The following is a 13,303-nucleotide window of genomic DNA, read 5'->3' as shown; positions in this document are numbered from 1 at the left end:
CCTCGTTTCTCTCCCAGCAGCTGCTTGGTGCATCTGTGACCACTGAGAGCTCCTTCACTGTGCACGTGCAAGGGGCTCAGCCTCACACCTGTAATGCTGCCTTGCAATCCTTTGTGCTACAGGGTAAGAGTTTTTGCATCTTTCCTCTCCTAACTTATCTACACCTTCCTCTGGCATTTCATGGTATCTGGGTGAGGTAGAGAGACTGCTTGCAATATTTAACTTTGTGGGACCTTGTCTGATGGGTTAGGGTCAGGTGTAGTAATTGACATTAAAAGATGACCTGAAATATTTACAGAATCCAAGATCTCTTCTACAGTGGGTTTTCAATGCATTTGTGCTGTGGAGTTTTATTACAACATCACCTCAGAAGAAAATCATCATAAGGGAAATAACGCAAAATACATGGTGTAAAACAAAATCAAACCACTCAGACACTGAAGCTCTCTAGAGCGGCAAGTTTTATTATCTTGTGCAAGTGTTAGAATGTTGAGGCAGAAAATGGACCTGCATCAAGGCGCAAGTTACTGATACACACCACCAGAGGTTCCGGTCATCTGGAGAGGTGAAGAGAAATATTCCAATGAAGAGGAGAAAGAAATCACACGAGTATTCTTACATTTAATAGAGAAAGAAATAAATGTGACGTTTACATTCTGGGCTTTCTTGTTACAAGCTTCTCTTCTAAAGCCACTATTTATGTTTAGTCTGTGGTGGCCAGGAGATTGGTTGGGTCTGCTGCTGAATGGACATACCCCCAGAGCTCGACGAACCACCTCCACCAGCACCTCCTCCAAAAGAAGAGGAACCCTGGCTCTGGCCAGAACCACCTCCTCCAATAATACAGACGGATCCTTGGCCCTGGTGGCCAGAACCACCTCCTCCTCCTCCACCACCTCCACCTCCACCAATAATGCAGACGGGTCCTTGGCCTTGGTGGCCAGAACCACCTCCTCCACCTCCTCCTCCTCCTCCACCTATGCAGATGGGTCCTTGGCTCTGGTGGCCAGAACCACCTCCTCCTCCTCCTCCTCCACCTCCACCAATAATGCAGACAGGTCCTTGGCCTTGGTGGCCAGAACCACCTCCTCCACCTCCACCTCCTCCTCCACCTATGCAGATGGGTCCTTGGCCCTGGTGGCCAGAACCACCTCCTCCTCCTCCTCCACCAATAATGCAGACAGGTCCTTGGCCTTGGTGGCCAGAACCACCTCCTCCACCTCCACCTCCTCCTCCACCTATGCAGATGGGTCCTTGGCCCTGGTGGCCAGAACCACCTCCTCCTCCTCCTCCACCAATAATGCAGACAGGTACTTGGCCTTGGTGGCCAGAACCACCACCTCCTCCTCCTCCTCCTCCTCCTCCTCCTCCTCCACCAATAATACAGACAGGTCCTTGGCCTTGGTGGCCAGACCCACCTCCTCCTCCTGCTCCTCCTCCTCCTCCTCCACCAATGCAGACTGGTCCTTGGCTCTGGTGGCCAGAACCACCTCCTCCTCCTCCTCCACCAATAATGCAGACGGGTCCTTGGCTCTGGTGGCCAGAACCACCTCCTCCTCCTCCTCCACCAATAATGCAGACGGGTCCTTGGCCTTGGTGGCCAGAACCACCTCCTCCTCCTCCTCCACCTCCACCTCCACCAATAACGCAAACGGGTCCTTGGCCTTGGTGGCCAGAACCACCACCTCCTCCTCCTCCTCCACCAGTGCAGATGGGTCCTTGGCCCTGGTGACCGGAACCACCTCCTCCGCCTCCTCCTCCTCCTCCTCCACCAATAATGCAGATGGGTCCTTGGCCCTGGTGGCCAGAACCACCTCCTCCTCCTTTTCCTCCTCCTCCTCCACCAATGCAGATGGGTCCTTGGCTCTGGTGGCCAGAACCACCTCCTCCTCCTTTTCCTCCTCCCCCTCCACCTCCTCCTTCTCCAACTCCACCAATAATGCAGACGGATCCTTGGCCCTGGTGGCCAGAACCACCTCCTCCTCCTTTTCCTCCTCCACCTCCACCAATGCAGATGGGTCCCTGACTCTGGTGGCCAGAACCACCTCCTCCTCCACCAATAATGCAGATGGATCCTTGGCCCTGGTGGCCAGAACCACCTCCACCTCCTCCACCCATGCCGCCACCTCCAATGCAGATGGAGCCTTGGCTTTGGTGGCTGTAACCTCCTCCACCTCCACCACCACCGCCGCCACCTCCTCCAATAATGCAGATGGGTTCTTGTCCTTGGTGGCCTGACCCACCGCCACCACCACTTCCACCACCGATGGATCCTTGGCTCTGGTGGCCTGAAGATCCTCCTCCTCCTCCTCCAAAGGAAGATGATGACATGTGGGTCTGGTAGATAGCACCACCACCGCTGCCGCTTCCTCCACTGTGGCAGGACGATCCCTGGATCTGGTATCCTATAGAGCCTCCACCCCCACTGGAGTGGCAGGATCCTCCTCCACCACCACCATGGCATGAACCTCCTCCACCACCACCGCCATGGCATCCACCAGACTGCTCAGAGATCCCTTGTCCGTCGCCCTTCTGCTGATGGGAGCCCATCATCGCAGGCACCAGAGAGCCCTCCAAGAGAAAGAAAAACAGGCCTTAGCAAATGCAGAGGGAGGAAAACTTGTGTTACTGTCCCTCCCCTTCCCCTTCCAAAGTCAGGCTGATTGATGAAAATATCTCCTCTTCCCTTTCTGCCCCCCAGCCACCACTGATAGCTAATGCAAAAGGAAACTGCCATCCTCAGAAATGTATAACTCAAAAAAGAAACCAGAAAGGGCCTGGGAAGTTTTCAGCTCATTCCGTATCCCTTGATCAGGTCTTCCTCAGGGCCTTCTCTACCCATACATAACTGTTTTTTATTTATTTATTTATTTATTTCCCTAGGACAGGTGCAACTGTAATAATTCCTTAACTGTTCCTTCTAACAGGAAGCTGCCAGAGTGGCATTCCACTGGAAGAGGCACGCAAGGCTGTGGTACACCAGAATTACCCTTATCCAAGTGTGGTTTGGGAATTTTGAAAGGGTTGTAATGCTCAGTGTTAGTATTCCATGTCAGACAAGAAACAAAGAACATGGCTCATCATTTCCACAATAACTCCATTGCACTTTGAAATCCTTCAATCTTGGGTTCTAAAAGGCACAGTGACTGTTTTATTTCTTCTTAAAAATTTATAAGATATAGCAGCAGCCTATGGAAAAGATAATAGCTGTGCAAATACAAGCTACACAAAATTTCAGCAGAATGTGCTAGGCTACCAGCTGCAAGGGCTCAGTGGTGGCTTGTACCCAAGGCTGAAACCTGCAGAGATGTTGTGGAGTTTGAGCACTTTGGGCACTTAATCCCCACTACAGCTCACACCTTTGTCTGCTGGCAGTAGTAATTTATATTCCTTTGACAGGCAAGTGACACCTCTCTTAATGAAAAGGTTCTACAGGTCAGCAGGTTGATGTCTCCAAACACGCAAAAAAAAAAAAAAAAAGAAACAAAAAAAAAAAGAAAAAGAGAAAGAGAACCCTTTAGATGAAATTTAGATGAAAGGCTGGAAAAACTTCCATTTTGGTTTTTAGTTCCTTTGTTTTCCCATGCTTTGCTAAGTACCTGCAAGAACTCTTTCTTTTTCCCATGCTTTTTCTTATAGTATATTCCAGTAATATTTCAGAGCTGCCTATATGCAGCAGTTGCACATGCTGTGAAGTGCAGGCAAAAGAAAGGGCCTCCAAAGATGATTCTTTCTGTCTCAGCTCTCCCTCTTTTCTGTATAATTAAGTAATGAGTCATTAGAACAAAAACTATTGCCTGTAAATAAGGAGCAATTTTTGGACTATGAGACCCAAAAGCCATGTTTACTCCCGCCTTTTCCAGCTGAGTATTTCAAGGCTAATCAGACAAGTTAATTTTCAGCAGCAGCATGAAATGCCTTACCGTGTCCCACAGCACGAACCAGTGGAAAGAAGTCAAATGGAGTGAGGAAACCTGGTATGTGAGAACTTTTATATAGTATCTAGTCCTCCTCTTGGAAGGAAACAGTGATTGATTTATTTATGTGCCAAACCCAACCACAACTACCCACTTACTTGGCATAATCTTGGGCTTGTCATTTCTGATTGATATCTCCATTCCACCACCTCTTTTATTTTCAGCTATATTCAAGTCACCGGATGGCTCCACCTACTACAAGTAGAGTGAAGAAACTGGGAAAATCAAACATGTTCTTGGGTTTTCAGAAAAAAACAAGTGATTTACTTTCACATCCCCCCTACACAGGTTCAACAGTCCTGTAATAGGAAATGAGAGGGGGAAAAAAAAAAAGGAACTTTAGTCTTTACAGGCATAGGAAATCTCTTTCTCATTCGAGAAGATGCTTCTGAACACTCAGACATGACTCCAGCATGTTATTATTTTGTGTTGTAACTGGCAGACTGGTAGGAGTATATTATACGTTTCTAATGACACCCACGGTATAGCCAGGGGCGGTAGGGACACACACTGGACTCCAGCCTCCCCAAATGACAGCGCATACCTTTACAGCCAGAGCCTGAAGTGATGCAAACCTGGGAGGCTCCAGCTGCTCTATAGCCTTGGAAAATTTGACCTATAGAAAAAAAGAGGGGGAAAAAAAACAGCCAAAGGAGCAGTGAAGTGGTATTTGTGCAGAATTTCAGGAGTGTCAGAGCACCTGGGTTAGGACTGTGACCTTTTTTTCTTCTACCCCATGGGCTTGCAGAGACCTTGACACATGAGCGGAGGGACTGGCTGCCCCCTCAGTGGTTATGGACACGAGACAGCAGTGCTGCAAGAGCACACCCACCACACGCTGCCATGTCTCGGGAGCCACGCACAGCCCTGCAGATGCCAGAAGAGCCAGGTTTTCCCTCGGGGTAGTGGATTTTCAAAACCTCATCGGTACTTCCCAAGTTTTTGCATAGACAGTGCCTGACATAGCCTGGGGTGTTAAGACATGGCCAGCTTTACACAATTTTAGTGTTAAAGAAAGTCCAAAAGTTATTTCATCGCTATGTTAACTGGTAGTTATATACACAATGACAAAGATGCTCTGGGCATTGGGTGTTCTGTCATAGGCAGGATGATCGTGACAGAAAAGGAGCAGCTTTGAAATGGGGCAGGACTGTACTGGGAGTTTAATTCTAGCTGGCAGATAAATTATTTATTAAACTTTGCTTAAAACTCTTGGGAGCATATGAGAATAGGAAAAGCCCTTCTTGCAGGGAGAGTATCATATTTTTGCAGGTTGCATGCAGTATTTTGCTGCATTTACTCACGGGTTAAGAGATAAAAGGGGTCACCTTTGTCATTCTTCTCCTGCAGCACTTCATCCCTTAACTGCAAGGGCCACAGGGGACTTCACAGTCGATATAGTTTGCCACTCTCTGGAATTATGACACAAACTGGAATTATGACAAACAGTGAGCTCTTCCAGTAAAACCCTCCAGCAAGCTTTCAAGTACTGGAAGGATCCTTCACTCAGAGCTGACGGGGGCAGCTGTATCTTGTTTTGGTTCAGAGCCACGTTTCTCAATGGAGAGCTGCAGGCTGTGCCACCTGGAGTCTCTGCTATGTGCCTCCTTGCTTGCTTTGCCCAGGTGCATTTCCTGCCCTGGAGCAGAGGATCTGCTCAGCCTTATCTCATCTTGGTGCTTGCACCTCTCAGCTGATCTCTGCCAGCAGCACCATCAGCCTCACGGAGCCCCAGCCTGGAAGCCACCCTGCCAAGGAGAAGAAGGCGAGCGACCCTTTCCACAGAGCATGGTGCTCTGCTGAAGGCTCTCACCTGAAAGGAAACTCACGGGACAGCTGGGGGCTTTCACCTGTAAGGGGCCTGAAAAGATGGCCCATTAGAAACCTTTCGGAAGCCTATCAGCTACCCTGAGTTTTCAAAGACTTGGATAAACCTGTAATTTGGAAAGCTATTCTGGATGAAAACCAAGAACTTTTAACTATTCATATTGCTAGTGTGTTTTCTTTCATTTATCCTGGCAAGGAGACAGAGGATAACTGTTGGGGCTGTAGTTGAGGACGGCAGCATCCTGCAACCTTGCTGGGGAAGTACTGGGTATGAGGCATGCAAGGCTGAGGCAGAACACCTGCCTACATCTGCAGCTTTTGCAAGAGGCACTTCCAAAGCAGGTCATCACTGCTGACCAAGAGGAGCCCAGAAGATGTACTGAAGCCACTGTCCCCAGTGTTCCTTGCTCTGTGCTGCTCCTGAGACGTCCTGCACAAGCTCCTCATTTGCATCGGGCTGCTTGCAAGCATGTGGATGAGTATCCCAGTGGGTAGAACCTAATACAGTTAAATAAAAATCACCTCCCCTTCCCACCCAGTCTTCTGCTGAGTTTTCGTGTACTATTTCTTACAGTACAGCTGCTATGTTTAGCCCTAGAAACACTCAGCTGGGACCACACCACTGCTAATGTGATGGAGACAGAACAGTAGGTGATTTCAAAGCCCCTTTGTGGAGAGGTAAGTAGGGCAGGGAAGATAGAAGTCAAAGGATTCACTGTTTGTCTGAAAACCAAATTAAGGGCTGTGGTTGTACTGTATACTTAGCATATCTAGAACAGCTTGTTTATCTCTGCTATTAAGATCAAGGACAGTCAGGACACAGTAGTAAGAGGTTTAGCGTGTTCTGGCACATAAAAGACACGTCCTGGGGTTTTAGGTACATGTCCTGGGAAACAAGGCGTAACAAACCTTAGCTTGGTTGCTCTAAATGAGGCTTGTTAGCTTGGCTGGATAGGTCAAAGCAACACAGAGCTGCTGACACACTGACAGTTTGTTAAAGGAACAAGCAGTAAAACATTATATTGCCAAACTGTTAAGAGATGGCAAGAAAATCAGAATCTGGCACCACTTTCCTGCATTTCAACATCAAAGTTAAGTGCTCACATTCACTGAAATGAGCTCTACAGTTAGCCTCAGTCCCAGCTGAGCCATCCGAGGTCTGTAATCTGTTACAAAAGTGTTTTGCTTCCAACCAACTGCTCCTTCATGTTACTGAAGATCCCTTTTCCCAGGCCCATAAATAGGAGTCTCAGTACTGAGACTGAGAATCAAAGCAGAATTATGTCCCCATTTTATGCACAGGGGAGAGTAATTTGGGAAAGTCTGAAACCTGGGAGTTAAACCAGAGCTTCAAAACCTCAGTCCAATGCCTCAGCCCCAGACAAAGCCCTCCTTAGTGAAAGAAAATCCCGCTGCAGAGCCAGAGCTCCCCAGCATTTGGATGTCATGGCTCTTTTCAGGTGATTTAATAGAGACCCTGAAGAACATTGTGTGCACTACAAAGCACAGATTGTAGCTATCAGAGTTGTAGCAGGAGGGTGGAGTATAATTGCCACAAAGGCGCACATTCCCACAGTGCATTTGCTCAGTACCTCCTGATTACATCCTCTGCGTGGGCTATGAGAGGTGTGATCCTCACATCCGTCCTGATTGTAGGAAAGGGCTACACTTCTGCCCGGTGATGGGTAGCAGATGGGCTGGATGCAACCAAGGCACACTGCAGACTGAGGCAGTCTGGAGCCCTTGGATTACTTTCTGTTTAACTCTCTATTCCAGCCATGCTTTTTGCACATTGCAGGGTGGGAGCAGGAGGAAGCAGGTGTAAGAACTGGTCAGATGGAGGAGAATCTTTCCCTCCATATAAACCATCTTTCCCCTAAGCCCTCAGTTTCTCTCTCACTAAGTCAATATGATAAAACATTTAATAAAATGGCCTAACATACTAAACACCTGCAATGTCCAGCACCCCCACAACATACATAAGGCACTGTGGGGTCTGTAGGCAGCCCTATACCAGCATGGTGGACACAGAGCTTGGCATACCCTGTGCAGCTCGCAGGGCTCCAGGAGCTTGGCATCTCCCCTGAGACCACAAATTGCTCGGAGCCTTTTGGACTCGATAGTCCTCAGGAAGAGAAGGGAGTGATCCCCAGCGTTCAGAACAGCTTTCTCTCTCTCCACCAGCTCACTGCTGCCTAAGCAAGACCTGTCCCCACTGCCAGATGGCTTGGCAACTGGCTGACAGCCTCTGTTGGTGCCCAGCACTGATGCCATGTGTTGCTTGGGGCGGCAGCTTTTGCTCTGGTGTCAGCAGACCCCGGGCCCGAGGACAGGGATCCACCTCTGCTGAGCACACAGAGATTTTCTTCTTCCTTTTGCTGCCCATTTCCTCACTCTGCATCTCCTCAGACAAGGCACAGCCTGCTGCTCTACCTACTTAATCCTTGGTGTCAGATGGGTGCAGGAGGCGGAAAGGAAGGATTGTTTTAAATCTGGAAGTGTTTCTACCTCCACCTCTTGCATTCTGCTTCTATTTTGGGGATGAGAGCTTTCAAGCCTTTGCCCTCCTTTCTGCCAGCTCTTCTCCTAAGACCCTCCACTGAGAAATTGCCCTTTTTGCTTATGATTGTACTTAACCATCCGCGATCTTGGCGAGGGCTCTTTCTGCAAGTCCTAATTTAGACACGCAGCATGCTTTATGTCGCTCTGCCAAGGAATGTGAAAACAGTGGTGATAAGGTCAGTATACCCCAAGAAGAACTTTCCCCAACAATTAATATATAACGGCTTTGGCAACTCAACTGTCCAGCCAGGGGTTCCTTTCCTGGTTTCACTTTTGTCTGGCCCCTGCAGTTTGCCACATACATTAAGGCCAGGGCCACACCCTCTTTTCAGTTTTCCTCTTTCCTGCATCCTGGTTCCTCATTCTTCTGAAGCCCATTGGGAAATGATCAGTGCTACAGTGGGAATTGGGGAGTTACGAAATGGGATGACTTGGGCCTGCCCGACCAGTAGCAGCAGCACCAGCCCAGCACCGCAGCTTTGTGATGGCATGCAGCAACGCTCGTGCTAACAGGGCTTGCTCTGACTTTAAATCCCAGCTGTTAGAGTGGCTGTGTCAAAGAAATGTCCTTCAGATCAAAAGGTTTCTGACTGCTGTTTAAAACCTCTCAATGTCTGGTAGTGAGCATGCTTCGACACTGCACTTGGAGTCTGCCGGATACCAAAGAGCTGATCCCCTCAAGTGTTTTTTGGCTGTCCATATATCAAAGTTCTATACTTCACTTTGTACCTAAACCAAACTTAGATCATGCAGTAAATGCTTTACCAAACAAAAGAAGGAAACTTTTTATATTTTTTTGGTTACTTCCTTCTTTCAACCGATGTTTACTGAATGTGGTAAGAGATGGTAGCATGGGCAAACAAATGTTTACTTTTAAATTATTAAACATCTAAAAAATCTGAAAAAGTGCAGCATCAGTTAGAAAAAATTATACATGGGACTTCACTGTTTGCTCTGGCATATCAAGACAGGCCTCAACCTAGAAAGAAGTCTTACCAAGTAAGATGGCAACAGATAAAGCAAAAAGGAGGTTAAGCCAAAATTGAGCAACAGCCCTGCTACATTAAATATGCAGATCTCTTATCACTCCCACAGTCTCATCACTGAGGGATTTTGTAACAACAGCAAAAGTTGGAGCACAAAGGGGAGCATGAAGCGAGGCGCGGTGGCACCAGTGGCGGCGGGCACTGTGCCTGCATCGCTGCCCTTCCACTCCCCGGGACCACAACGCAATGAACTCGGGCACGAGCATTGCGGCTTGTGATGATGAGGGGCACAGTGATGTATCCTACACCAGGGTCTGCCCCACAAGGAAGCACCTGGTTTCTGAAAGCTCGTCCTTGCTTTGCTTGCACGTGCACGGCAGCCAGCAGAGCCTGACCATCAAGTGATCAAAATCCTACAAGCATGAGCTACCTTCCTTCTTCCAGCATCAGTCCTTGCCCTGTGTGGTTTCTATAACTCCACTTCCAGTCAAATGAGCACACTGGACATATTAAATGCTGATCAGAGGTACCCCAAGACCATTCTTGCCTTGTTTGGTGTGGGAAAGACCATTTCCTTTTGTTTCCAGATGGGAAATAAGATACTGATGGGACCACCAGCCCGCACCCACCCTGGAGCCCCGTGGGGTGGCCAAACGCAGAGACGTCACCTGTCACGCTGGACTTCCTGCCCCACCGATAAGGGAAAATGTGGCTTGCCAGGCAATTATGGGTCATTCTCACTGGAGGTGACTAACTTGTCCAGCTCAGGACTGTGGCTCAGAGGCATCCACGTTTTTGGAAACGTGGCACGTGACAGGACATTTGTGGGAAGTGTCCAGCATCTGGCTGCTGCCCAACCTGCTGGCACTGACCACATGCAATATTTTAACATACTTCCAAGCTTTAATGAAGCTATACCTGGGTTATAGCAGTGCAAGAAGAGACTTCATGCACTGGCAGCTCATTTACACAGCAGGCTCTCCTTATAGGAGGTAATTCTGGTGTTTCCCAGTAAGCCCAAGGAGGTGGTTCTTGTGCTATTAAGTCAGCCTTTCAAGATCTTCTGAAGGAGAACAGCATCCAGTAAATGGAGCAAGAAACCCATGTATTTCTGTCTTGTTTCACTATCCACAGCACTAAAAACCGGAGCAAATCTTCACTTTATCCTACTTTTCCCCAAGCCTTTTGTCCCCCATGCACAGCACCCCACGGAGCTGGCTCTGAGGATGCTCTGGTGGTCTCAGGGCGATGGCCGCTCCCGGAAAGGCCCAGCCGAACCTCTGGCAGCAAGCATTTTTCTCATTCTCTCCTCTCCAACGGGGAGTAGGAGCATTTCTGAGATGCCAGGAGAGCCTGCGTGAAGAACATGTCATTTGTCACCCAGGCATCAGCAGCACTCCAAGTGCGTCACGGCCAACCTCATTTCGGTGTCCAGCAGGGACCCGTGGCGACGATGACTGTGAGCAGGACCAACTCCTCAGGAAGGCAGTCAGAGCTGCTCATCACCTGACAAGTCCAACTGCATAGCTTCCTATTTTTATGACCCACCCAGCTGTTTAGTTGGTCATCTGCCCAGTTTTTACCTATGACACAGATGCAGCTTCCTTCCCATACTATTCAGCTGGTTTGCGCCAGCCCATTAAAATTACAGTCATCAAAAGGAAAGTCTTAATTGCTCCATTCATTATCATCCGTGGTCATATCCGACAGTTAGCTTATTTGCCTGGGAACTCCCACAGGCTTCACAAGAGATTGTAGGCTGGTCTGATAAGGCGAGGACAGTTGGAATGAGGAATGCAACCAACAGAGGACCTTCTCCAAGGACCCCAGCTCAAGGAACCACTTGGGCATTTATTGACCATGGATGGCCCCTGTGCCTTCATTTGGGCGAGTTCAGAACCGACACCAATTTAAAGTTGACAAGTTCAGAACAGGGAGGAGCATAATGGCTCCAAAATAATAAAATATGGAGCATTTCTCCTTCACCCACAGGCAATTCTTAGTTACCGCGTGAGGATGGCAGTAGAGGACAGCAAAACCACAGCTTGTTTTATAGGACAGAACCAAAAGATGTTCTACATGGGGTAGGAACACCTCCAGAAGGTCTCCCTTTATCTCCTACTTTGGGATGGGAGGTGACCCCCTGTACAGCTGTATGGCAACGTATGCAGCCAGCCCCCCCCCCCCCCCCCCCCCCACCCAGCCTCCTCCTACCTGTACCCCCTTAGAAAGCTAAAAGAAGCTTGGGGCAGGGAGGGAGAAATGCTGTCTTCTTTTCAGACTGCAGTAGGCCTTATTTTTTCTTACAGTGATGAAAAAACTTGCTGCACAACTGGGTGCAGCACTGGAACTGGATTTTCTCCTTTCAAAACCCCCAGCTGCCAGTAACATCTCCATGGGATAAGAGTAGGGCTGCGGTAAGAAAGGCTGACACGAACTGCTGGTATGAACAACTCCATAAAAATTCCCAGAAATTCAAGTCCAATACCAAGTCCCTCAGGAGACGAAAGGAGCTGGCACATCTGGATCAGGGATCTCACAAGATGTGACTTCCACAGCCATGGGAGATGTGGCATTTGGACTTCACAGCTGAAACTCTGTATATTTCTTGCAGTCATCTGATCGATGAGGTTTACCACCTCTTTCCTTTTAGAGCTGACCCATTTCTCCACCGCATCACTTAGTCACGGGCAGGCCAGCACCACCAAGTAGGAGTCTCTAGCATCATATACCTGCTTTTCTACACCACTGCTGCAAGCGTTGCATCACTTTATCGCTGACTTTACATCCAGGAATTTGTCATCAGCGCAGCAACTTGCAATTTCATCAGCAGGGCACACCATCCCTGCACTGCTTCACCCTCCCACACCCACTGCGTTCTCTGCCAAACCCGCCTTACGCAACGGCTCAGCTCCCTCTTCAAAATGGAGAAGGGAAACTGTGGCAGGGCTGTGGGTGAAGTTTTGCCTCTTTTACTAAGAGCCAGCAGGGTCTGGGCCCTGCAGAGGTCCCTGGGGAGCACCAGGGCTCCTGCAGGTGCCATGCAAGCAGCCCACCCACCCCATCAGCAGCCAGGTTCTGCTCACACATCCACTGGTGACAACAAGCAGTTGCAGCGAGGGGTGGGGACCAAGGAGGGAGCAGGTCCCCACGGCTCAGCACCCTCACCGCCACAGGATGGGGCTCTAGGACAGCGAGTTAGCACTGAAATAAATTAACGTGCTTGTTAAAAATAATTGTTAATAGCCCAACAGCTTTCCATGAGGAAACTCCTAGCTGCCATGCTGAAGCCACAGCCAAAGCTATAAAACTTGGTTTGTGTTGCTTTCTAGCTGTAATTTTTTCACGTACTTCTGGGCCAGCTCATGCTCTTTGCTGCCAAGATGTGAAAACACTATTCTGAAGAAGCGGGGCCTCTGCAACCCCACAGAGCTCCCACTCCCATGGGAGCGATCAGAGGCCTAGAAGAATCGCATTGGCATGTGAGGAGGCCTCTCTGAAAGTGGTTCTCACCAAGCTTTTATAATTTCTCCCCGAACTACCAAACCCATTGATTATCTTTCAAAGCACAGGAGCCCCACTCAAAAAAAAAAAGGGGTTATTTTATTTTATTTTTTAAAAAGCATGTGCACCACAACAGGGTTGAAGCAAAGCTTAGTTTATTCAGCTCCTGGAATACTCTGATTCTCCGACTATTTTTTGCTGTTCAAGCACTTTAAGAGCAAAAAGCACGCTAGGATTTGTTACTGGATTTTCACTCAGCGTCTGATGCAACAAGATTTGGGCCCAGAAAGAATGCAGTGCCGATGCTGTGCCCTAAACCTCCCCCCAGCCAGGGCAGTCCCTCGGGCCTTCCGCCCCCCCCAACTCCCCAGGCACCAGCTCAATACCCACCCGGAGCTGCAACGAGCCGCTAATTGCCCCTGATAAATAGCGGGGCAGAAAGGCCGC

This window comes from Cygnus olor, chromosome 28 (genome assembly GCF_009769625.2).
Source record: "Cygnus olor isolate bCygOlo1 chromosome 28, bCygOlo1.pri.v2, whole genome shotgun sequence".
NCBI classification, from domain to species: domain Eukaryota; kingdom Metazoa; phylum Chordata; class Aves; order Anseriformes; family Anatidae; genus Cygnus; species Cygnus olor.
Note: the sequence above shows the minus strand (reverse complement) of the source record.